General features: G+C 37.2%; 1 long non-coding RNA gene across 2 annotated transcripts in view; it reads right to left on the reverse strand.

The window, feature by feature from the left end:
- LOC109026818 (uncharacterized) overlaps positions 1–23377 on the reverse strand; it is an 84105-nt gene that overhangs the window by 16082 nt on the left and 44646 nt on the right. For both annotated transcript variants that reach the window (XR_010133975.1, XR_010133973.1), the window contains exon 5: positions 20897–20994. This is a non-coding gene — a long non-coding RNA (uncharacterized lncRNA). The remainder of the gene's footprint in view (positions 1–20896; positions 20995–23377) is intronic.

The raw sequence follows: 23377 nt of genomic DNA on the forward strand, positions 1-23377 counted from the left end.
TAAAAAGTGGGCAAAGGACATGATCAGACACCTTTCAAAAGAAGACATACATGCAGCCAACAAACATATTTTAAAAATGCTCAACATCACTAATCATTAGAGAAATGCAAACCAAAACTACAGTGAGACACCATCTCACACTAGTGCTATTATTAAAATATCAAAAAGATAACAGATGCTGGTGCTGTTGTGGAGAAAAGGGAATGCTTATACACTGCTGGTGGGAATGTAAATTAGTTCAGCCCCTGTGGAAAGCAGTTTGACAATTTCTCAAAGAATTCAGAGCAGAATTACCATTCAAAGCAGCAATCCCTTTATTGGGTATATACCCAAAAGAATCTAAAGTGTTTTATCACAAAGACACAGGTATTCTCATGTTCATTGCAGCACTATTCACAATACCAAAGACATGGAATCAACCTAAATGCTCATCAGTGGTAGACTGAACAAAGAAAATGTGGCACATACACACCATGGAATACTACACAGCCATTAAAAAAACAAGATCATGTCCTTTGTAGCAATATGGATGCAGCTGGAGGCCATTATCTTAAGTGAACTAACACAGGAATTATCTTAAGTGAACTAACACAGGAATAGAAAGCCAAATACCACATGTTCTCACTTGTGAGAGCCTAAACATTAAGTACATGTGGACACAAAGAAGGGAATAGAGGACACTGGGGCCTACTTGAGGATGGAGGGGTGAGGCCTACTTGAGGATGGAGGTTGAGGGTCCTATACTTATTACTTGGGTGGCAAAATAATGTGTACATCAAACTCCTGTGACATGCAATTTACTAAATAACAAACCTGCACATGTACCCCAGAACCTAAAATAAGATTTTAAAAAAAAAGAGAGAGAGAAAGTGTCTGCAGAGTCTACAAATAAGATGGAGTCTCATGTAATGTAATGGTGGATGGAAGTGACATGCCATCATCTGTGCCATATTCTGTTAGTTAAAGCAAGTCACAGGTTCCATCCACACTCAAGGGGTGGGAACTTCACAGGAGTATAAACATCAGGAGGGGATCTGCCATTGTCTGTTGGCTGCAGGTTGAACATCTTTTTTGAAAAATCTTTTTATGTTCTTGAGAGCCATGTTTATTTCCTTTTATGTAAACTCTGTTCATATCACTTTTCCATTTCTATATTGAGCTATCAGCCTTTATCATATCCATTTCTGGGAGCTCTTTATATATTAAGGCAATAAGCCTATGACTGTGGTTTGAATTTCAATATTTATTCCCAATTTGATATTTGTAAAAGTTTGGTTTTTTCCCCACACAGAAGGAATTTTTTAAAAGTGTATCTAGCAAATTTTACGTTTATGACTTCTGGATTTGAGTAGTAGTTAGAAAGCCCTTCTTTCATCTAGGTTTATAAATGAATTTTCCATGTTTTTTCTAGTACTTAAATGAATTACTGTTTTTTTTTAAATTAATTTTAAGTCCATTTGGAACTTCCCTTGCTGTATGGTGTAAACTTTGGTTCCAGCTTTATTTTTTTCAAGATTTTATGCTCAGAGTTATTTAAACTCCATTTATAGAATAATCTAGCTTTTCTCCAACTTATTTGAATTTCTTTCTTTATTATGCACTAATTCTCATATGTATTTGGGCACCCTCTATGGAGTTTTTATACTAATTTATTAGTCTTTCTGTTTATTCTAGTGGCTGTACTATTCTTTTTTAAAATATAAAGTGTTTATATTTTAATGTAATAAGGGTACACTGCTCTCATTTTTCTTTAAAGAGATCCTCCCACCTACACAAAGTTCTCCTAGCTATTATTTCTCTTTATTTTTTTTCATAGGATGATTAGAGTGAGAATATCTGTTTGTAACTATCCCCACAAAAAAACTTGTATTTTTATTGGGATCATATTACATTTATAAATGAATTTAAGAAGAATAGTAATCTTTATGTTGTTGAGTATTTCTACTCACTAATATTATAAATACAGTTTTAATTTATTCTAGCATTATTTTGTACCATTCAGTTCTGTTTTAAAGTTTTCTTGTTTGGTGTCCAATATTTGTAATTAATTTAATCCGAGTATTTTATCTGTGTTGTGCTTATGTGAATAAATTCTTTTTTTCCATCATGTCTTTTAATTGGTCATTGTATTTGTTCATATGTTTATACATATAGGCTATTGCTTTCTGTTACTGAGTCCTGTTACTTTACTCAACTATTTTATTTTTATTTTTTTGTAGCCATTTTTGTTAATTCTCTTAGGTTTTCCAGGTACGTAAATGTAATCTGCAAAAAGTGATAGGTTTACCTTAGTTCAAATTTTCATACATTTATTTTCTTTCTGTTTTCTAATTATGTTGCCCAGCATTTCTAATAATATGTTAAAGATAGTGTGATGATAGTGCATGTTTGTCTTGATTTTTACTTTAAATCCATGGTGTTGGGGGGCATTTGGGAATGCATGAGGTATATTTTGTTTCCATAATAATTGGGGAAATTTCCTCCTGGAATTTAGTGGATGAGTGACCCATGAATCTAATGCCAATAGAACACTTGTTGAGCAAAATGAGTCTAGTATTTTTCCAATGACCATTGGCTCAAGATAAAATATAGTTTATTCCTATTTTATTAAATGTTTTTGTGAAGAATGATTGAATTCTGTCAAATGCCTTTTTAGCACTTATGGGGATAATTATAATATTTTAATGCTTATATCTCTATTAGTGTGACAGGTCATATTACGATATGATTAAAAGATACCATGATATTGAAAATCTCTTGTATTCTTAGAATAAACCCCACTTGGTCAACTGCATTTTTTAAGATATGATGTTAGCTTATGTATGTTAATGTTTATTTAAAATGCTGACATCAATACTCATGAGTGAGACTGGCCTATCATTTTCTTGTTTGTGTGGGCGTATGTGCTTGTGTGTCTGTGTCTGTAGGTGCACATGCTCAATTTTTATTAGGCTTTAGTTTCATTTTAGGTAGAATTGAAATTATTTGCTTTTTAAGATTTGAAAGAATTCCCCCATGAAATCATCTGGACATGTGGTTTGGGAAATCATCTGGACATGTGGTTTGGGGTGGGATGGAGGTAGTGGTTATAGCCAAACAACTTCCTCTATGTCTTATTTGGAAATCATACTGCTTACATTTTTCTATACTTTCCGAGGTCTGTTTTGATAAAATATGTTGTTAAGGAATATTATCCACTTCATCAGTGCTTTCAAATTTATTGACATTGATTTATGCAAAATTATTTCTTACTTTGAAGTTATTTCCCTTTTATAATTTTTATTTTTAATATTTGTGTCCTCTTTTTCTTCATTAGGTTAGGGAGTTTATCTTTTATTTTATTTTTAAAATAATGATCTTTTCAAAGGTCAAAAGAATATTTATACTCTTCAAGGAAGAAAGAAATATTAAAAATATACATGTATCTGTTCATTTGGGCAAAATAAATACAGAAAGTATAAACCAGAAACCAATTAGACTGCTTACCAACGTGGATGGATGGTAACAAGGTGAAAAGAATGAGAGCATGAAAATGGGGCATAAGGATAAGTGGGGAGCAATACTTCTTCAAGTATACATTTTTATATAGCTTTAACTCTTAGAACCATGATAATTTTTCACATATTAAAAAAATAGTTAAAATCCATCAGGATGGAGGTGGGATCCAAACTAGAATATAAAAATACAAATGAACTCTAACTGTATTACAAATGGATAGCTTAATCACACTAAAAGGGATTGAGAAAAAAATTAACTTTGGAAATAGCTTGAATTTCATATGAAAATTCATAATATTCATAACTTTTGATTGCATACTAGAAGGCTAAAGACATAACTAATTTTACACAAATTTTGTACTCTAGCTTCTAAATTTGGTTCTTGTGGGGATATGGCAAGCAATTCTGAATCTACTTTGTGTATATACTAGAATTGGACTAATAAATATAGATAATGAAAGCACATTTTTCACTTTCAGGGAACAAGTTATAATAAAGAAAGAAAGAAGGAAAAGGGAAAGGGAAAAAGCCTTGTGTTTGTTAGATTAGAATTAGAAATATCAAAATGAACTTATAGTTGTTAATATACACAGACAGATACAGAAGTAAATATAGGTGTGTGTATGCATAAGTTAGCATGCATACATATCTTTTCTGGCTATGTCCAATGAGAGGGGCTAGATACTCCAGTAGCACTGAGCACATCTGGCACTCAGCTTACGGCTTCTATATATCATCCTCCAGCAGCAGGAACCAGAGCTCCTTTAAGAAATACGATAGTGGATTCTAGGGATGTGACAGGAAAAATATAAGATGAGCCTGGAAGATATTGTGGTTTCAAAAGTAGGGAAGTATTTAAGAAAGGATGAGGACATGTTTGAAAGGACATTGGAAATACCTTGAAGATCCTTCCAATATCCAATGCTGAAACAATTTGAACAAAAAACTTAGTAATGACAGGTTGCATTACAACCTGTAGAATAAAATAAATTATTTGTGAGTCCATACTTCCATAAATATATGATTGAATAAATAAAAAAATGGAATAAATAAGTAAATGAGGAAAAGAGACAGATCTTTCTTATGATGGCAGTCTATTGATAAATGTAGAAGAAATGATAGAAATAGAAAGCACCACTAACCAGAGACTACATGTTTTCTAACTGTATTTTTCAGTATGTGTTCTGAATCATTGTTTTATTTTCTTTTCCATGGACTCCAATTATGCAATTGCTATATCTTATCTTTTCTTCTATACCTATCCTTAATTATCAACCTTTTTAAAACTCATTTTCCTTTTTGTTTGTCTTTCTTACTGCTACCTACTATTTCTCTTAACTGAAAGACTTACAGTGTCCTTTCTCCCATTTGCTCATTCAATATTGAATGGTTTTAATTTTTCTTATTTACTTTATATTTCTTACTGAGCTCTGCCAGTTCACTTTTAATTTCCAATCTCACCATTCAATTCCTGAGACTCTGCATCTCTGCTTTCAAGTATTCCTTCAGAGGCATAATTATATTCCTCATGGTTTAAAATTCATAATATGATGTCTGGTCATATTTTCTATCTACTCCATGGTAACACTTTCCTAGTGAGTGTTTTTTATCTACTGGTGAGTTTTGTTGCTCTTCTCCATATTCCTTCCCATAGTATTTTTGCTTTTTTAAAAAAATTACTCATCATTACATTATTTGGATTTTCTTTGGACAGATATTTGCAGAAGGCACACTGTTGGGGTGTGGCAGATGATCAGTGTAGCCTTCTTCTGCCATAAAGACAGGCTGTTTCCTGCAGAGATGGCCTATTTCTATGACTATCTGCCCAGCTCTTTCTTCTCCCAAACTGATCCAGCTCTGCTCGCCTAAATTCTCACATGCACTGTTGCAAACACCTTTGTTTGCTCTTTGAGTGAGACCCTTACAATCGGATACCATATTTTTGTTGGCACTTTCTTCGAATTTCCACTGATGGGCCTTGTCAACATTCCCCACGTGTTGCCTCTTCACTTCCTTCCATGGGGTTTCTGATCTCAACTATTTTTTTGCAGCTACTTTTTAGTGTCTGTAGATATAGCTTCCTTTTAGTTTCATTAAAAATAGAGTTTGTGGTGAGTTTTTCAATTTCCTTGTTGCTTTATTTTTTTTTAAAAATGATTTTTTAGGAGAAAAACAAAAACAATGGCTTACTTTGTTTTGTTTACATTAGAATCATTTTTTTGTATCGTAGAACTGTTTCTTAAAGTTAACACAGAGATTTTTAAATAAGTTATTAGCTGTACATTACCTTGGGCAAATGGCTAAACCCTTGTGAGCTTCAGTTTCTTCATCTTTAAAATGGGGATAATATTAGTGGTGGTGAGGACTGAATGAGATAACATACGTGAAGTGTTTAACAGGATGTTTGACAAATAATAAGTAATCAATAATTATAGTTTATGAGGCAAACTGACCAAAAATACATTTCTATCTGGGATTTGGCATTACTATTTGAGAAGTCTGGGTCTTGGTAGGTTTGACTTAATTTCTCAAGATTTATAGTGTTGAATCCTTAACATTTATTTATGCCTATAATAAAAGAAAAAAAACCAACAAATCATGTATTTGCACATTTTCTGAGTGTGGTAGACTTGTCAAATGTAAGATAGCTGATAATAGACAGCCTGGATGTGGCCGGTCATGGTGGCTCATGCCTGTAATCCCAGCACTTTGAGAGGCTGAGAGGCCGAGGCAGGTGGATCACTTGAGCTCAGGAGTTCTAGAGCAGCCTGGGCAACATGGCAAAACCCCGTCTCTACCAAAAATACAAAAAATTAGCCAGGCGTGGTGGTGCATACCCATGGTCCGAGCTACTCGGCAGGCTGAGGTGGGAGCATCGGTTGAGTTCAGGAGGTAGAGGTTCCAGTGAGCTGAGATCGCGCCACTACACTCCAGCCAGGGTGACAGAATGAGATCCCATCAAGAAGAGAGAGCCTGGATATGAAGAAAAGCTTTGTTTGGTGGAGCAGACACCCTAATTTCAGGCAGTGGTGTTTAACCAAGGAGGGACTCTCCCAAAGAGCTTTTTACAAAAGACACATGCCCTTGCTACGCTCACGATCTACAGAGTTAGAATCAGTGGGTGATGCGGGCATGTGCAGGCTGCAGAAGCTCCCCTGGTGACTCAGATGTGCATCAAAGGTTTATGGCCTCATCAGCTTCTACTGGAGTAACTGCAACAATGTCTTGACTGCATTTGACTGGCGTAGCTTCCTCTCCAGTTTATTCCATACCCAGTTATTCAATAAGCTTACTCAGATTCTATTTTCTTAATCAAATGGCATATACTATCTTGTACTGCACCTTGGGTTAAAGCATAGAAAGAAGGCCTTTAACAATAACTTTTTGCATACTTGACATTGAACATATAACTTAAACTTGAAGCCTTGGTTTTCTTATGGTTTTGTGCATCTGTCCTTTTTCATTAGTGAGACTATACAGTAATAGGACTATTTCTTATACTTCTCTGAATCCCTTAGGATCCTCAATCAGGATCAAACCCTAAAATGGTAGTGTTAAAGATGATCAGGCATAAAGGAAAAGAAGAGAAAGACAGGCTTCCACTGAACATATTCACATATAGTTTTGATAGTTTGCTTCTTTTGCTGTTGATAACAAATATATCTCCAGTTAGGGTAGGAAGAAGGGGAAAGTTTTATTACTTTAATTTGTTTGCAATAATTCTGTGCACATCTAACACTGTCAGTTGTTCCTACTAGGTGCTCAGTAATTGCTTGCAGAATTGAAATCTTCAGTATAAATGGATCATAACAGGGGAAATGGAAAACAAAGCAAAACCAAATCTCTTTCTTTTAACCATGAGTTTTTTCTTATCACTATGTGAGTGGGGAGCTTTTCCACATTAAGATCCCATGCCTGCCAGTTTGTATAAGACAAAGATCCTGTCCTCCAGCTAGTTATAAAGAACATGAAATAAAACTGGATCCTTTGTGAGCATCAGACCTTAGGTTTATTTTTGTTCTAGATTTTAGATTCACTTTTATGACCCAGAATATGCTTATTAGAATGGGCAAAGGGCTTACTTTCAGTTCCATAAACTCTTATTGCCATTTATTATACATTTTATTATTAATTACATATTTATGCTAAAAGACCTATTCTGTAAACAAATTCGGCTTTTGATTTTAAAAATTCAATTGAGGTGAGTAAATTCACAGGAAACTTTCTGCTCTGTCCCTCACTCAATTATTAATAACCAGTGTAATCATTGTGATGTGTTTCAATGTCTGGTTTGGGCTCTTACTACATGAATCTTTCAATTCAAAACTAGATTCTTATTTTTACTTTCTCTTCTTTAAAATGAAGAAGCCATATCTTTGCAATACATTTTTATTTCCTTTATTCAGGGATAGAGAACACCAGCTGTGTTTAGCTTTCCCAATGTTCAAAATCTTACCTGGGGTGTAAAGAAATAGAGCAGTATCTTGGTCTCCAGATGAGATGATTACTGAAGCTATCACATGCTGGCACTGTAAGCATCCCCAGCTACACCATTTATTGATGCAAAGAATAAAAAGCAATACTGGGAAAAACTAGGGTGATCAAAAATCTCTTTGGTTCATGGATTAGGTAGTGTCAGACATCTCATTTTGAAAAGAACTGCTGTCTGGATTGAGAGAGTGTGCCGTTTTATTCATATGATGGATTTGGGGTTCTGGGATGTGTGTGTATTTAATTTTACAAGAAGTGGTCTGATCAGAAAAGGGCTTCTCATTATGTTAAAGGCAACACATGTTTTGTGAGAGCAGGGAAGGAAGGTACAGATGGATCACATGGTTAATTCAGCTAAGTGGCCGAATCAGTGCTCAGTGGCATCTTTTGAAGGCAACCAGTTTGAAAGTAGAAAGTGACTTGTCCATTTAAAAAGCAGGGACGGGCAGTGAGAAAGTTCTTTGGAAATGAAATCTGTTTAATATGGCGTAAAAGCATTAAAGATAATAAAATAACAATGCTGTTTCCACAGACCGACTCTTTTGCTAAGCAAACACCAAAACATCATTCAATTTCCCAGATGCAAGGACTAGTTTTCAAAAGATGGATTCATGTTACCCTGGAAAGCTCCCAAGCAAATAATGTCTCTTTATTGGAAGCAAATGAAGAAAAAAAGAGGATCTGTGGGGGAGTGGAAGCTACGTAATTGTATTAAAACATAAACTCAGCAGTTCAGATAGGGATTCGGGGGAGGGATAGTTGCCCTGGCTTTGGGAGGAGAGAAGCAAGCTGTGATTAGAACAACTTGATAGGGGAACCTTATTCGTGAATGAGAAGATTCTGGGGAAAGACACAGACCCTCAAGTCGAGAATTCATCCAGGATTGTATTTAAACTAGTTTTTCTGCACTCTGGGGACCCAAAAGACTTTGGTGTTGGCTATCTGGCAGGGGAAGAAGAAGAGCACAATTTTTAACAATTCAGACACTAGGCCCTGGAAGCCTTGGATTTAAATTACGACTCTACTCTCTGATAGTTGGGTGACGTTGGACAATTCACTCAACCTCTCTGGTTTTGTTTTCTTGTTTTTAAATGAGGATAGAAACCAGTATATATTTCATAGAGTTTGAGGAAAGATGGAAAACACAAATATGTACAAAGCATTTAGCAAATTGCTTAGCATATAGTTAGAATAGATAAATCTGAGTTCTATGATATACTGCTATTATAAAATAGTGGTTATAATAACAACATTGAAGTGAAGATTTAAGCTTCAGAGTCTTCCTTGATTAAAATGACTAACTCCACTAAACAGTTTTCTCTTGTATATTCACTAAATGTTTCTATACTTGAGTTCCCCAAGAAGGACTTATATCAGGCTGGGCGCGGTGGCTCACACCTGTAATCCCAGCACTTTGGGAGCCCGAGGCGGGTGGATCACGAGGTCAAGAGTTCGAGACCTTCCTGGCCAACATAATGAAACCCCATCTCTACTTAAAAAATACAGAAATTAGCTGGGTGTGGTGGCGTGCACCTGTAGTCCCAGCCACTCAGGAGGCTGAGGCTGAAGAATCACTTGAAGCCAGGAAGTGGAGGTTGCAGTGAGCCGGGATTGCACCACTGCACTCCAGCTTGGTGACAGAGCAAGCCTCCATCTCACAGAAAAAAAAAAAAAGACCTATATCAAGGAACTTATATTGAAAGCATGCATTTATTCATTTGTCAGTTATTCATTCAATAAGCATTTATTTTATTTTTTTAAATTTAATTTTTGTTTTTAATTTGTGTGAGTACATAGTAGGTATAAACAAGCATTTATTGAGTATTAGACTCTGTTAGCAGCCAGAGATATCTGTGAGGGTGAAAAGGCAGATTCTTCTATTTGAGTAATTTATAATTGGCAGGGGATATATGTAGTTAAACGACCAATTAAACTTAGTTCTAGGTATTTGAGAGAAGTGAGGCTCAGGAAAGGCTTTGTAGAAGAAGCATCATCAAAGTTGAGACCAGGAGGATAAGTAGGAATCACTCAGCTGAAGGGGAGTCCAGCCTGGATGAGAGCAGGGAGCACAGCTCCAGGAACGCAGAGAGTATTTACAAAGGCAATGAAGTGGGAAAGTGCTTGGGGGACCATCCAGTGTGGCTGATAAGGGATGAAGAGAAGAGTGACCAGGATGAGAGGCTGGTTGGGCTTTGTTGACCACTTTCAAAGAGTATTCATTTTATCCTGAGGGCAATGAAGAGAAAGGGCAAGAGAAAATCCTGATGTTTCAATGGAAACCCTGGTCTACATTTTTTCATGCCATTTTACTTTTAGTTATTCCATTTTACCCTCACAACATGTCTAAGACATAGAAATGGACAGGTGTCTCTCCCCTTCGGTAGCCAAGGAAACAGCCTCAGAGAGAGCCTCCTCCCTGGTCACATGCCAAGTTTCATTTTACCAGCCAGCCTGGCGATAAAAAGCATCTCTTCCTTTCTCCTCCCAACACAACCTCTTTCCTCAAGTTTAATTGATGGGATGTTGACTCGGATATTGTTCAAGGAGAACAATTTATAGTATAGCGCAAGTCCTTTAGGAAGAAAGGTGATAGGATATGGACCCCTACAGCTTCCAAATTGCCTGATTCCATGAAGCTCAACATGCCTTGACCTGCCTTCTCCAATCGGAAGCTGGAGTTGGGGCTGTTCTCCTTGAAACCCATTGAGGAAGCCATGAGAGGTTATCTCGACGATTCCCTCAAATCTTCCTCTGTGCCACAAGGAAACTGTTACAAACAGAATTTGAAAAAGGTCCAAGTGTAGCAGTACATTGAACACAGATATCAAAAAGTCCCAAAATGCCTTTTTGAGGAAATAGTATTTAATTGGAGAACAATTCATAGGTCTCAATAGGCCCAGATAGCCATAAGAATATACATACATACATATGTATCCACACACATATGCAAATGAGGAATGACAAACAAAAATAGGACCATGCGCAGCTTGAGATTTTTCCAGCCAGCAGAATACTCTGCATTTTCTTTACCATTTGAATGATTTCTCTCTCTCTCTCTCTTTTTTTTTTAATGCAGGGTGTTACTCTGTCACCCAGGCTGGAGTGCAGTGGTGTGATCTAAGCTCACTGCAACTTCCGCCTCCGGGGCTCAAGCCATCCTCCCACCTCAGCCTCATGAGTAGCTGTGACTCCTGGTGCGCACGACCATGCCCGGCTAATTTTTGCATTTTTTGTAGAAACGGGGTTTTGCCATGTTGCTCAGGCTAGTCTCCTGGGCTCAAGCGATCCACCCACTTTGGCCTCACAAAGTGCTGGGATTATAGGTGTGAGCCACCGTGCCCCATCTCTCTTGTTTTTTTATCCTTAGGAAAGGCCAATGGATTCATGAACAAAGGTAAAATCCTGAGAACCAGTGAGGGCAAATAAGCAGAAAATAATTGGTTAAAGAGTCATTTTTTAAAATGACAACCTTCTGGTTTAGGAGGATGTTACATTAGTTACAGGGAATAAGGATGTTCTTTCCAGATATAACTGCTAACTAGGGTGACTATATAAGTCATTGTTAACTTTTGAAAAACTAATTTATGTTTTGAAATAATTTTAGAGTTAGAGAAGAGTTACCAAAATAGTAAATATAGCCTTCATGTAGTATATACTTATGCTGACAGCTTATTTTTCGTTCAATACTGTTAACCTAAGTATATAGAACGTATCTGGATTTTACTAATTTTTCCAATAATGTTCTTTTTCTGTTCCAGGATCCCATGTTACCTTTAGTTTTACGTTTCCTTATTCACTTCCATTCTGTGACAGCTCCTTCATCTTTCCTTGTCTGTCATGACCTTAACACTTTTGAAAAGCACTTGTTGGTTATTCTGTAGAATGCTCTGCAATTTGGGTTTGTCTGAGGTTTTTCCCTTGATTATATAGAGGTTATGCATTGTTGAGAAGGCTACAACAGAGAAGAGGTGCCCTAGGGGACATGCAACATCAATATATGTTACTAGCAATATTAGCCCTGATCACTTAGCTAACATTGATCACCTGGCTGTCTGCCTGGACTCTCTACTGTAAATTTACTATTTATTCCCTCTAAAATTACTAAATATTTTTGGGAATATACTCTGAGTTCATGCAGATATTTTATTTCTGTGTAAACTTTCACTCACCAGCTTAATTATCCATTGGTGGGTCTTGCCTGCAACAATTATTATGGTGAAGTTCTAACGGTGATCTTCTATTTCTCTCATTCTTTTTACATTATTAATTAGAATTCTGTAAGAAAACGTAGTCATTTCTCACTTATTTATTTATTCAGTTATTTATTCAGTATTAGCTCCTGTTTTGTTTTTGTTCTTTGGATTATAATCCACTATTATAATTATCTATTTTGTTGCTGGATTGTTCCAGTTTTAGCCATTGGTAGTGTTTTCAGGTTGCCTCCTGTGTCCTTTCAATATGCCTCCATTAAAAGAAAAATTTTTAAGAACTTCCTTACTTTCTTGCACCACAAGATACTTCAGGCTTAATGTATACGTATTTTCCCCTACCGCAACCCAGAAAGTATTGCAGTTCTTCAAGGAGCCTGGTTCCTTTTACTAGAGAATTTAAAAAGCCAAGGTCTGGGTACAAGGTATAATTATGGCTACTGAACTGTCACTGTTTCTAGGTTCCCTCAGTGGATATTGTTAGGAAATATATATATTAGTATGTGTACAAACTCATGCATACATACATACATATCTATATTTATTTCCCTAGCCTTTACCTGTATCTATCTATTCATTCCATAGAATTTCTAACCCATAACCTTGTGTTAAAGAAATTTACCAGCCAGAGTACAATATTTGTTTAGGTTTTTCTGACTTTAGCTTAACAGTATCCACTCAAAGCATTCTGCCTAAAGAATATCTTTTAACATTTGTAGTAAACAGATATGCTCCAATAAAGTTCAGTTTTTGTTTGCTCAGAAAGTCTTTATTTCTCCTTCATTGTTAAAAGGTATTTTCTGTAGATATAGAATTCTGGGATGACAGTTGTTTTTCTATCAGTGCTGTACTGTGTCTTAAAAATATCACTCCATTGTCTTCTGGCTAGCATGATATAACGTGAGATGTATGCTGTAATTCTTACCTTTGTTCCTCTGTATGTAATGTCTTATTTTCTCTAGTTATCTTTAACATTTTCTCTTTTTTTGTTTACAGCAATTTAAATATTAAGTTCCTAGATAAGTGAGATTTAAAAAAAATAATTTTCAGTCATTATTTCTTCAAATATTTCTTCTCTTCCATTGTCTTTTTCTTCCCCTTCCTGGGATTCCAATTATGTGTATTTTAGAGTGATTTGTATTGTCTCACAGATCTTGAATGTTTGGTTCTGTTTTTTTTTTTTTTTTTTTTTTTTTTACAATCAATAAATAGACTTCTTTTCTGGATGTTTTCACTGTGTGTGTGTGTTTTTTTCCTCATTCATTTTTCTCTTTTTGTTTCAATTTGGGTAATCCTATTGACCTGTCTTCCAGTTCACCAATTCTCTCAGCAGCTGTGTTGTCTGCTTTTGAATCTGCTGAAGGCATTCTTAGCTGCTTCTGCTGTGTTTTCCATTTATACTATTTTTACTTGATTCTTTCATGTAGTTTCATTTCTCTACTGAAGTTACTCATCTCATTTTGCATGCTGTCCACCTTTTACTTTAGAGCTTTTAGCATATTAATCACTGTTCTTTTTAATTCTCTGTCAGCTATTGCCAACACCTGTGTCATTCCTGAGTCTGGTTTTGATGATTGCTCTTTTACTTCTGAATGTGGTTTTCTTGCCTTCTTGCATGCTTTGTGTTTTGGTTTTTTGTTGTCATTTGAAAACTGGACATCTTGTGTAGTACAGTAGAGACTGAAATAAGTAGATTTTTAAACTTACACTGGGCATGTCTTTTCCTCTGCCAGGCTTTAAGTATGGGAGTTTGAGTTATATTAGGGATTTGGCTGCATTTAGATTTTTTTGTTGTTGTTGTTACTGTGGTTACCCTCAGAGTGTCATGGGCTTTAAATTATTGTAGATATACCTGTGGTGGTGGTACAAAAACAGAGAAATTTGTGTTCGATTCTGAATTTTAGATCTTCCCTTTGTGCCTCATAAAGCATTTTTTTCACATGCTTATTTCTCCCCTGTTCTTTTCAAAACAGCAGTATCCTTCTCTTATACGTTATCTGAAGCATACCAGCTTAGTGACGATTGAATGTGGGGATGTGATCTCAATTGTTCTCTTTAATACTCAGTCATAAACATAAACCCTATTCCAGGATCTTATGTGTGTGGATGGATGGTTCTCTTCCCTGTGTAAGCATGTGCTCACATCTCTCCTCTCACTGTCTCTCTAGATTTTGGGCAAGACTTTGCCACTTTAGCTCTCCAGTGGATTTTTTAAACTTCATGAATTTGAAGTTAGTCTGGCTCTTTTATTTTAATTTTTGTAACTGTGAGCAGCACTCCTAGCTCTCTACATCCTGGGATAGAAGCTGGAAATTCATTCAACCACTTTTGAGGATGAAAGAGAGTCTTTTAAGTAAGTATGCTAGGTCCACATATGTGAAGTAGGATTGCCCCAGGCAAGCTGGAATGTATGGTCACTGCATAGGTAACTCTCATGAGGCAAAGGTGGCCTTCACTAGGTCTAGACAGCACAGCTTTTTGAGGAACTGAGTAAGCAAGGAGATTTATATGTTAATTCTAGTTAAATCCAGAGGCTGGAACATACTTTGTGCTCAGTATGTATTTGCTGAATGAAAGAAAATTAATATGAAAATAATCTAAGTCACATAAAACTCCACAAAGAGCAAAGACCAACATTTTCTTCAAAATGCTTGATTTTTAAACTAGATTTTCCCCTCTTTCCTCACACACACACAAATATATACACACATACACACTCACACACACTTCATGCTGTCTAAGATAATTTCCTCAGATCAATCCTTATTTCATGCACTTTTGTGGGTGAGTAAATCCTTCTATCAGTGCTAGGGTAAAGATCTTTCTCTTTCTCTTCCTTCTCTTTCTCTCCCTGGATTTCACTGCTTGAGTCTCACACAGATAGCCTGGTTTCTTCTAGAAACAAAGTAACTCCATTATTTTATCCCTTGCAACTCTCTCAGAGGGAACCCAAAGGCCTGGCCTGTCCTTCTAGTGCCATAAATTGCAGAGACTTAGCCTTAGCAACATGGCCGGTTAATTGTGCTCGCACAAAACCCAGTATGGATCTGAGGCCGGAACAGTTCTGCTCTGTGTTGTTGTTCCCCCACCCTGCAGAACCACAGAATCACAGCATCTGAGGCTTGGAAGAAATCTTAAAAACCAAACATACAATGATCCTCAGTTTTCACTCTGTCACAACACACAGGAGGGATAATGTAGACCATGATAAGAACCTCCCATGGATGTAGGTCAGGCAAGTTTACTAACTATAAAAATAATATGGTTTCTGGGTATATGCGATTTTAAAATTTTAATTATCTGAGCTATTCCATACCCATCCAATAGTTTCTATTGCTTGTAATCAAGGAACAAATACAGATCCACTTTAATTTATATGATTTTAAAATTAATCAAAAAATGTTCTCTATTAGTAGTAATAAATTACCTGTGATAGCCCATATGAGTGATTATGGACCTAGCAATGTATCAAGAAGCAAAGTTGAAAACTTCTTAACTAATCTAACTCTTCACCTGAGATTTGAGACTTCTTTATATTTCTGCCAAGTAGTTATTCATTCTCCACTTGCGTCACTCCAGTAACAGAGGATCTCACTTTTTCCTGAGAAAACTCTAATTTTTTTTTATTTTTTATTTTTGAGATGGAGTCTCTCCCCTGTTGCCCAGGCTGGAGTGCAGTGGCGCGATCTTGGCTCACTGCAAGCTCTGCCTCCCGGGTTCAAGCAATTCTCCTGCCTCAGCCTCCAGAGTAGCTGGGACTACAGTTGCCCACCACCACACCCGGCTAATTTTTTTTTTTTGATTTTTAGTAGAGATGGGGTTTCACCATGTTAGCCAGGATGGTCTTGATCTCCTAACCTCGTGATCTGCCTGCCTTGGCCTCCCAAAGTGCTGGGATTCAGGTGTGAGCCACTGCACCTGGCCGAAAACTCTAATTATTAATAAGCTCATTCAAGTGGAGTTGAAATTTATTTCTCCATGATTGCTTTTATTGTGTATCCTTAGGTCCTATAGCAAGTATCTGTGAAGAAGTCTTTGCATATGGCAGACATTAGCGCTTTCCCTGTGGTCTTAGCCAAACCTCTGATGATACCACGGGACTTGGTCTATTACTAATTTTTAAAGCGGATTTTGCTTAGTGATTTGGGTTGATTAGCTCTCTAGAAGCAGAAGCAAAAAAGAACATTTTGGATCGTGTCCAACCAAGAGAAGTGTCTGGAGCTAGTCCATTGGGAGAACTTAGAAGTAAGGAGAGCACAGAGAAGGTGCCCTTTGCCCTCTCTAAATATCACCAAATTCCAGTCTCACTCAAAGGGGCGGTAGATTCTGAGAAAGGAAAGTTATCTCTATGAAAATTTATGCTGATCCTCAGTATGAGGGAAAACAAAATTATTTTCTGGGCACAGCAAGAGTTTATAGGTAGAATAGTAGAGTACTTAAGAAACTGGATTTCAAAAAGAGACTACCTGGGATCAAATCACAGCTCTGCCACTTACTAGTCATGTGATTTGCGGCAAATTCTTTAATCTCTGTAAACATTAGCTTTTTCATCTGTAAATTGGGAATAATTAATAATAGTACCTACATCATAGGGTTATTTTAATAATTAAATGTGATAAGGCATGCACATGATTATTAACAAGTATTATTTACATTTAAACCTTTACATTCAAATTTAAGAAGGTAGTATTGGTTGATTTTATAGATAAGATAACCCATATTTTTCAAAAATTAAAAATGTATCCAAATTAAGAATAACACTTATTTAAATGGTTTCCTCCTTCTCTTTTTTTCCCTGGTTGACTGACGTTTGGCAGCAAATGATAGTTTTGCCAATTTCATCTGGGCAGCTCTTTTTAAAAAACTGTTGATAACTTTGGGAATACAGCATTTACACCTAAGGGCTTCTTAATGTTAATGAGCCCTTAGGCGTAAACTGTGATTCAGACGCATGGGACTTTTTTTCTCTGATGCTGCATAGAGAACCTCCAAAATATTTTGAGTCACCTCTTTGGATTCGAAATTCTGTGCAGACATAGCCAACATTGTTGCTGGAGGGAAAATATGAAAAGGCCAAAGTGAGAAAAATCACAGCCTGGGGATAAAAGAATAATAAAAAGGAAAAACAATATATATCTTTATGAAGAGCATTGAAACCAACATTTGAGCTACCTGCAATGTTTATTATAAACTAGGGGACAATGAAATACATATTCCCTGACAATGTCTTTCAAACTTTAACTGGTGGTGTCTCATTGCTTGATTTAAATGAGGTTAACATTTTGCCATACATTTTACAAGGCAAAGTATTTTATCGTAAATTGTTTTCATGTCTTCTTCCTATTTTCTCTTGGGTTGTATGTTAGTCTAATTTATATTAGGTTGTTTTATTGCTATTCTTGTTGTGCTGTTTATTAACCTTATTCTTATTAGTTTGTAAAAACTCTTGACATGTCAAGGAAATTACTCCTTTTAGATTAATACATTTTCATATTTTATGTAGTTAAAATAATGCCATGACAGTGTCTAAAACAAGACTCAGAGCAATATCAGTATGTCTTTAAGGCCTGGAAAATGATTGTGTATGTGTTTATTTTAGATACTTTATTTGTCATATCAGCATACAGTATCCCCAAATTAGTGCTTACAATAATTAAAGTAAAAACAAAAGTTAAGCTTTTATTACTACTGCTGCTTTTTTAAAAAGTACATCTTTCTTATGCAGTTCTATTAACATAAGTGCTTGATGCATGCATATCACTTTTATTCTGAAGCTTTCTAAAAATTGTATTTGTACATTTTAAACACATGTCAAAATTGAGGAAGAATTTAGTTAAGAATCCCATGTTTTCATTTCCTCTGTTTTTCATTCTAGGTATATAGTATTGAGCAATGACAGTATTTTGCTTAAGGAAACTGACTGCATACAGTTGTTCCCAAGGTACGGTCTTATGCCCTAATACTGTTTGGATATAGCTGACTATAATTTCTTGTTTCTCTTATTTTTATCGGTAATGTCTAACACTATTTTGAACTTTGAGTGTTCAATAATGCTCCAATAAACTAATGATTAAATTAACTAATTAATGATTATTATTACCATTATTATTTGAGGTGGAGTCTTGCTCTGTCATGCAAGCTGGAGTGCAATGGCACCATCTCAGCTCACTGCAACCTCTGCCTCCTGGGTTCAAGGGATTCTCCTGCCTCAGCCTCCCGAGTCGCTGGGATTACAGGCACGTGCCACCATGCCCAGCTAATTTTTGTATTTTTAGTAGAGACAGGGTTTCACTATGTTGGCCAGGGTGGTCTCGAACTCCTGACCTCAGGTGATCTACCCGCCTTGGCCTCCGAAAGTGCTGGGATTACAGGCATGAGCCACTGCGTCCGGTCATGATTGATTATTAATTAATAATTCAATTATTCATGTTTAACTGCATTGTTAATATTAATCATAGTAGCAATAGTCACAGAAGTAGTAGTTAGAATTGTTATTTTTAACATTTTTTCTGTATAATATTTTTTAAAAAGAAGATGTAATCAGTTTCCTAATCTGTAAAATAGGAACACTAATGTGAGTGATAAAATAGAAACACTAATATGACTAATAAAGACACACTAATGTCTATTTATGGGATTTTTAAAATCATCCCCAGACTTCCCACTTTAAATGCTCCATCCTTTGCAATTAAATGCAATTCTTGAGCTTCCTTTAGAAACAACAGTAGTGGTTCTCTATGGAATGTAAAAAGAATCCTCCAGCATCCCTTAGCTAATGACCAACACAATTCATATATAAGGGAAGGAACAAAACTAGAGAAATCCAATTTATCGGAACACATCTTAGGAAACAAGAAGAAGATAAACCTCTCCCTGGGAACTCACATGCTCTGTACAGGGCCTAGTGTGGGTTCATAGGGAGTTTTTGTTTTATGGGCAGATTTCTGGGGAACAAGGTTTTGTTGGAATGGGGAGCCCTACTCTGAAACTGTAGCCACATAGAGCCATGGGCCTGTTGCAGTAATATTTTGGGGTCCTGTCTATTTAACTGCCAGTAAAACACTTCCAAAGGTAGGAAATGCTAAAAATAATATAAGCAAATATAACCAACTTCACTGGGTTGGGTGGAAGCTTTGAAAGTACTAATGTGATGTGGAATTGAGCCCTTAGATGGAGAAAAGAAATTAATTTTCTCTATGAAGCCTGGTTTACTACATCCACCTCTTGGTTTCTGACACTGGCTGTGCACAAAGGGAAGAGCACTTGGTCAGTAGCATAACCATCCTCTGGCCTCAGTGGCCTTCATCTGTTCCATGAAACCACAGCCTTGAGGGTCCTCTTACCATGGCCCATAGTCTGTAATTATTCTACCCTGCAAGTGCAGGGGCCAAGATTTTAGGGTTAAAAGTAAACAGATCCTTTATAAACAAGTTAGGCTGTTATGATGGATACATTTTTGTGTGGAGTCCTGGATTTTCTACCACAAAATCGTTAACCGTCTCACTCTTCCAGTTGCCTCCACCTCCTACCACATACCCATTTCTCACGCATTTTTAGGTTGCTTTAAAATGGAGACAAACCAGTGTGGAAGTATAAAATACAGATTGCTAGATTAAATCTTGCCTCTTAGGATTTTAGAGTTGGTTAGGTCCTCAGGGATTTGCTAGTCCAATTTCCTCCTCCCCTCCGTTCCTCTCCCCTCCTTTCTCCTTCCTTCCCCTCCCCTCAGAACCTTGGAAGCCCCCTGTGTCCACACATATGGCAGGCCAGAAATGCCTGGGGAATTACGTCCTTATCCTCCAGCAGCTCTTAGCCAATGATCAACGTAATTCATATGTAAGTACCCTGGTTTCCTCACCATCAGCCCCCACAATTGCTTGTTTAATAATTTGGAGGCATATGTTCCACACTGGCTCCCAGAATTCCTAACAGATGAAGTGCCCTTGCACCTTGCACATACTTCCACTGCTTTTTCCAGCACAGGGGTTCCTAAAGATTTGTTAGCTGTGTCCTCTACCAGGTGTTAGGTTTGTCAAGATCATTGTCAATGGCTTTGCAACTTTGCCTTCTCAGACCTTAGCACAATCTTAACACATAGTAAGAGGCAGTATGTGTTTGTGGCAATGAATTAAATGGACTTTGCAAGGTTTCCTAGCTGGCTGTTGTCTTTGTAGAATAGCTTCATCCACTCTTTCTGTGGTGGGAGTCTGCTGCTTATGCCCACACAGAACGCATTCTACCTTTTCCAGTCTCAGCCCCTGTGGGGAGGGTAGGCTAACCATTGACTTACCTTCGAATGAATGCATTTCTTATCTCGGACTATAGTCATTTGTTCAAGGATCCAAACTGGGCTATTGAGATGATTGATATGAGGACCTTTGATGAAAATACTGGAAAAAAGACTTATTCTTTCCCTCTCCTTCTTACTTTCTTTTTTCCTCCCTCCCTTCTTTCCTTCCTTCCACTATCATTGGAGTTATTGAATTTGTAGGAATATAAGCGTAGAGCTTCTTGATGAACATCTGACTACTCAAAGAAGAAAGCCTGCTTAAAGTAAAATCATCAGAGAGAAAGGAAGAGTGAATATTCGGAGAGATACAGAGACAGAGAAGCTAAAGACACTGCCTTTGTCTGTTTTTGCTTTTATAACAAAATACCTGAGCCTGGCTAATTTCTAAACAATAGGAATTTATTTCTTACAGTTCCAAAGTCCAGGATGTCCAAGACCAAGGTGCCAGAAGATTTGGTGTTTGGTGAGGGTCTGCTGTCCATCCATGGTGTCTCCTCATGGTGGCATCCTCACATGGCAAAAGGGCAAAAAGGAGACAAAATCTATGTACCTTCATGGCCAAAGAACAGAAGAGTAAAAAAGGCCTAAGCTAGTTGCCTCTGGCCCTTTGATAAGGCACTAATCCATTCATGAGAGCGGGGCCATCATGATGCCCTACCTCTTAATACCACAATGCAGATTACATTTCAATACATGGATTTTGGGGGACACATTCAGATCATAGCAGACACTATTTTAGTTTTTGCATACAGCTATGCCTGAAGAACTTGAACTTTCCAACTATGTGAGCCAATATGTTACTAATTTTTCTTATGTCATTTGAGTTTCTAAGATCCATAGTATAAACTGTTTAATTACCCACCGTGGACCAGACACTGGCCAGGTATGGAGGATTCAGGGATACATGGCATACTGTCACCCTCCATGGAGAATCTGCTTATTAATGGGTGATCTGAGAAGCAAGCCTACAGCACTGTGCTCCTAATACTCCCAGCTTCCTGCTCTGGAGCCACCATGCTTCTTGTTTTCTAGGCTTTCAGAAGACACAAAGAAGCTGGGTTATTTTCTTTTCAATTTCCTCAGTCATACACAACTCCTTTCTAGTCCTTTTTTAGGAGGCCAGCATATCCTGGTTGTTTGTTCCATATGACGAATGTCCCCATTGCTTATTAACCTCCAAAATAGGCAGCCCCCACCATTAGGGCTTATGGTCTGTATGAGACAACATAAAAACAAGACACATTCTCCCCCATGCACATTTCAAATGAAATGTAACAGAAGAGAAATAAATAAAACTGGAAAAAAAATGCCTTAAATGGTTTGTGTTGGAAAATGTTATATGGGCAGTAATGGTGCTTATATGGGCTTTGGGCAGAGACTTTGATAATGAAGGTTAAATGAGGGAATGTTACAAAAAATGTTCACTGTTCATAAAAATAAATCTCTGGTATGAACCAGAATGAAATAAACAGAGTTGCAGGCGCCAGGAGCAGCTGGGGTGACCTCAGCCTCAGGTTGGTAATAGCCAGCCTCGCTGGAACCACACACTCTCACCTCAGCAGGATCCACTTAACTCTCCATCACAGGGACATTGAGTTCCACGGCCCTGGCCCTCGTGCGGCTCTTCTGCTTTCTTACTGGAAAACAAAGCCTTGTTGTTTCCAGGCATTTTCTGTCCCTGGGTCCTGGCTGAGTTTCCAGGGACCCTGCTTTTCTAGGTTAAAGATCAGACTAGGGGTTTCAAATGCAAATGTCGATGGGGGCAGACAGGTTGTGAATGGGTGAAGTGGACACAGAGGGATGGTGGATAATTGGAGAAGATGTGCCCCATCTGAAAGGGTCACCACTACTCAACTGTAGCTGGCTGTGGGAATACTAGCCCGGCGGGGCCAAATCTTTCTATTTGTCAAGGTTAAGCTAGAAATCTTATTTTATTGAAATTTTATGAAATTTAAGTGTTGGCAAAAAATCAATTTCTGTTAAAAATATATGTTATACATATATTATATGTCATATACATATATATAGCGTGGGGAGGGTGCAAAAGAACACGTTTATGAGACAGAATTGGCTTAGTAGCAGCCAGTTTGCCATCTCGTTAGGCGAATGCTGAGATTGTAATTACTATTGTTCACTTTCATTGATTTTTGCTATAAGCTCTCAGATAAAGTCCTCCAGGATGCACAGTTCTTAGAATATTAGAAATTGCCATTTATTAACATGTGCTATGTGCTATGCATTTTATTAGGCTTTACATGAATTATTTCATTACCTCCTCCCTTCATCTCTAAAAGGGAAGCACTAATGTTTTACCCTTTTACAGATGGAGAAACTGAGGTTTTGAGACATGAAGTAATTCAACCAAGGTCATTGTATAGGACATCTTTTGCACAGCACCTCACATCTTCTTGGTCTTGCCACTTTCTCTGGCTTCCTTTGGTTGCAGGAGGATATTGATATACCCTGGGGCTGTGGGCAGGAGCTGGTAAAGGCCATTGTTGCTGGCCGATGAATCCAACACACATTCCAGAAGGCTCCTCGGAAGCTCCTGTATGAGGTAACCAATTGCCTGCAGCAGTTCAGGCTTCCTTGCATTGCTTTTTCCTCCTTCCCTCTTCACTTTCCCACCTCTTATTCCAGGGATCACATTCCTTAATAAGCCTCCACACACATCTTTATCTCAGGCCCTGGTCTTGGGAAACCCAGGTTAAGACAATGAGTGGCAAAGTTGGAATTTAAATCTAAGTTTGGCTGGTCTCTAAGTGAATACTTTATCAAACCAGTCACTAAAGTATCTATGTGATCCCATTATTAGGCTCTTTCCAGTCTGATTGGTCCTGAAATAAAGCTGTATAGACCGCAAAAAAGGCTCTAAAAGGATTCTTAAATCA

This window comes from Gorilla gorilla, chromosome 4 (genome assembly GCF_029281585.2).
Source record: "Gorilla gorilla gorilla isolate KB3781 chromosome 4, NHGRI_mGorGor1-v2.1_pri, whole genome shotgun sequence".
Taxonomy (NCBI): Eukaryota; Metazoa; Chordata; class Mammalia; order Primates; family Hominidae; genus Gorilla; species Gorilla gorilla.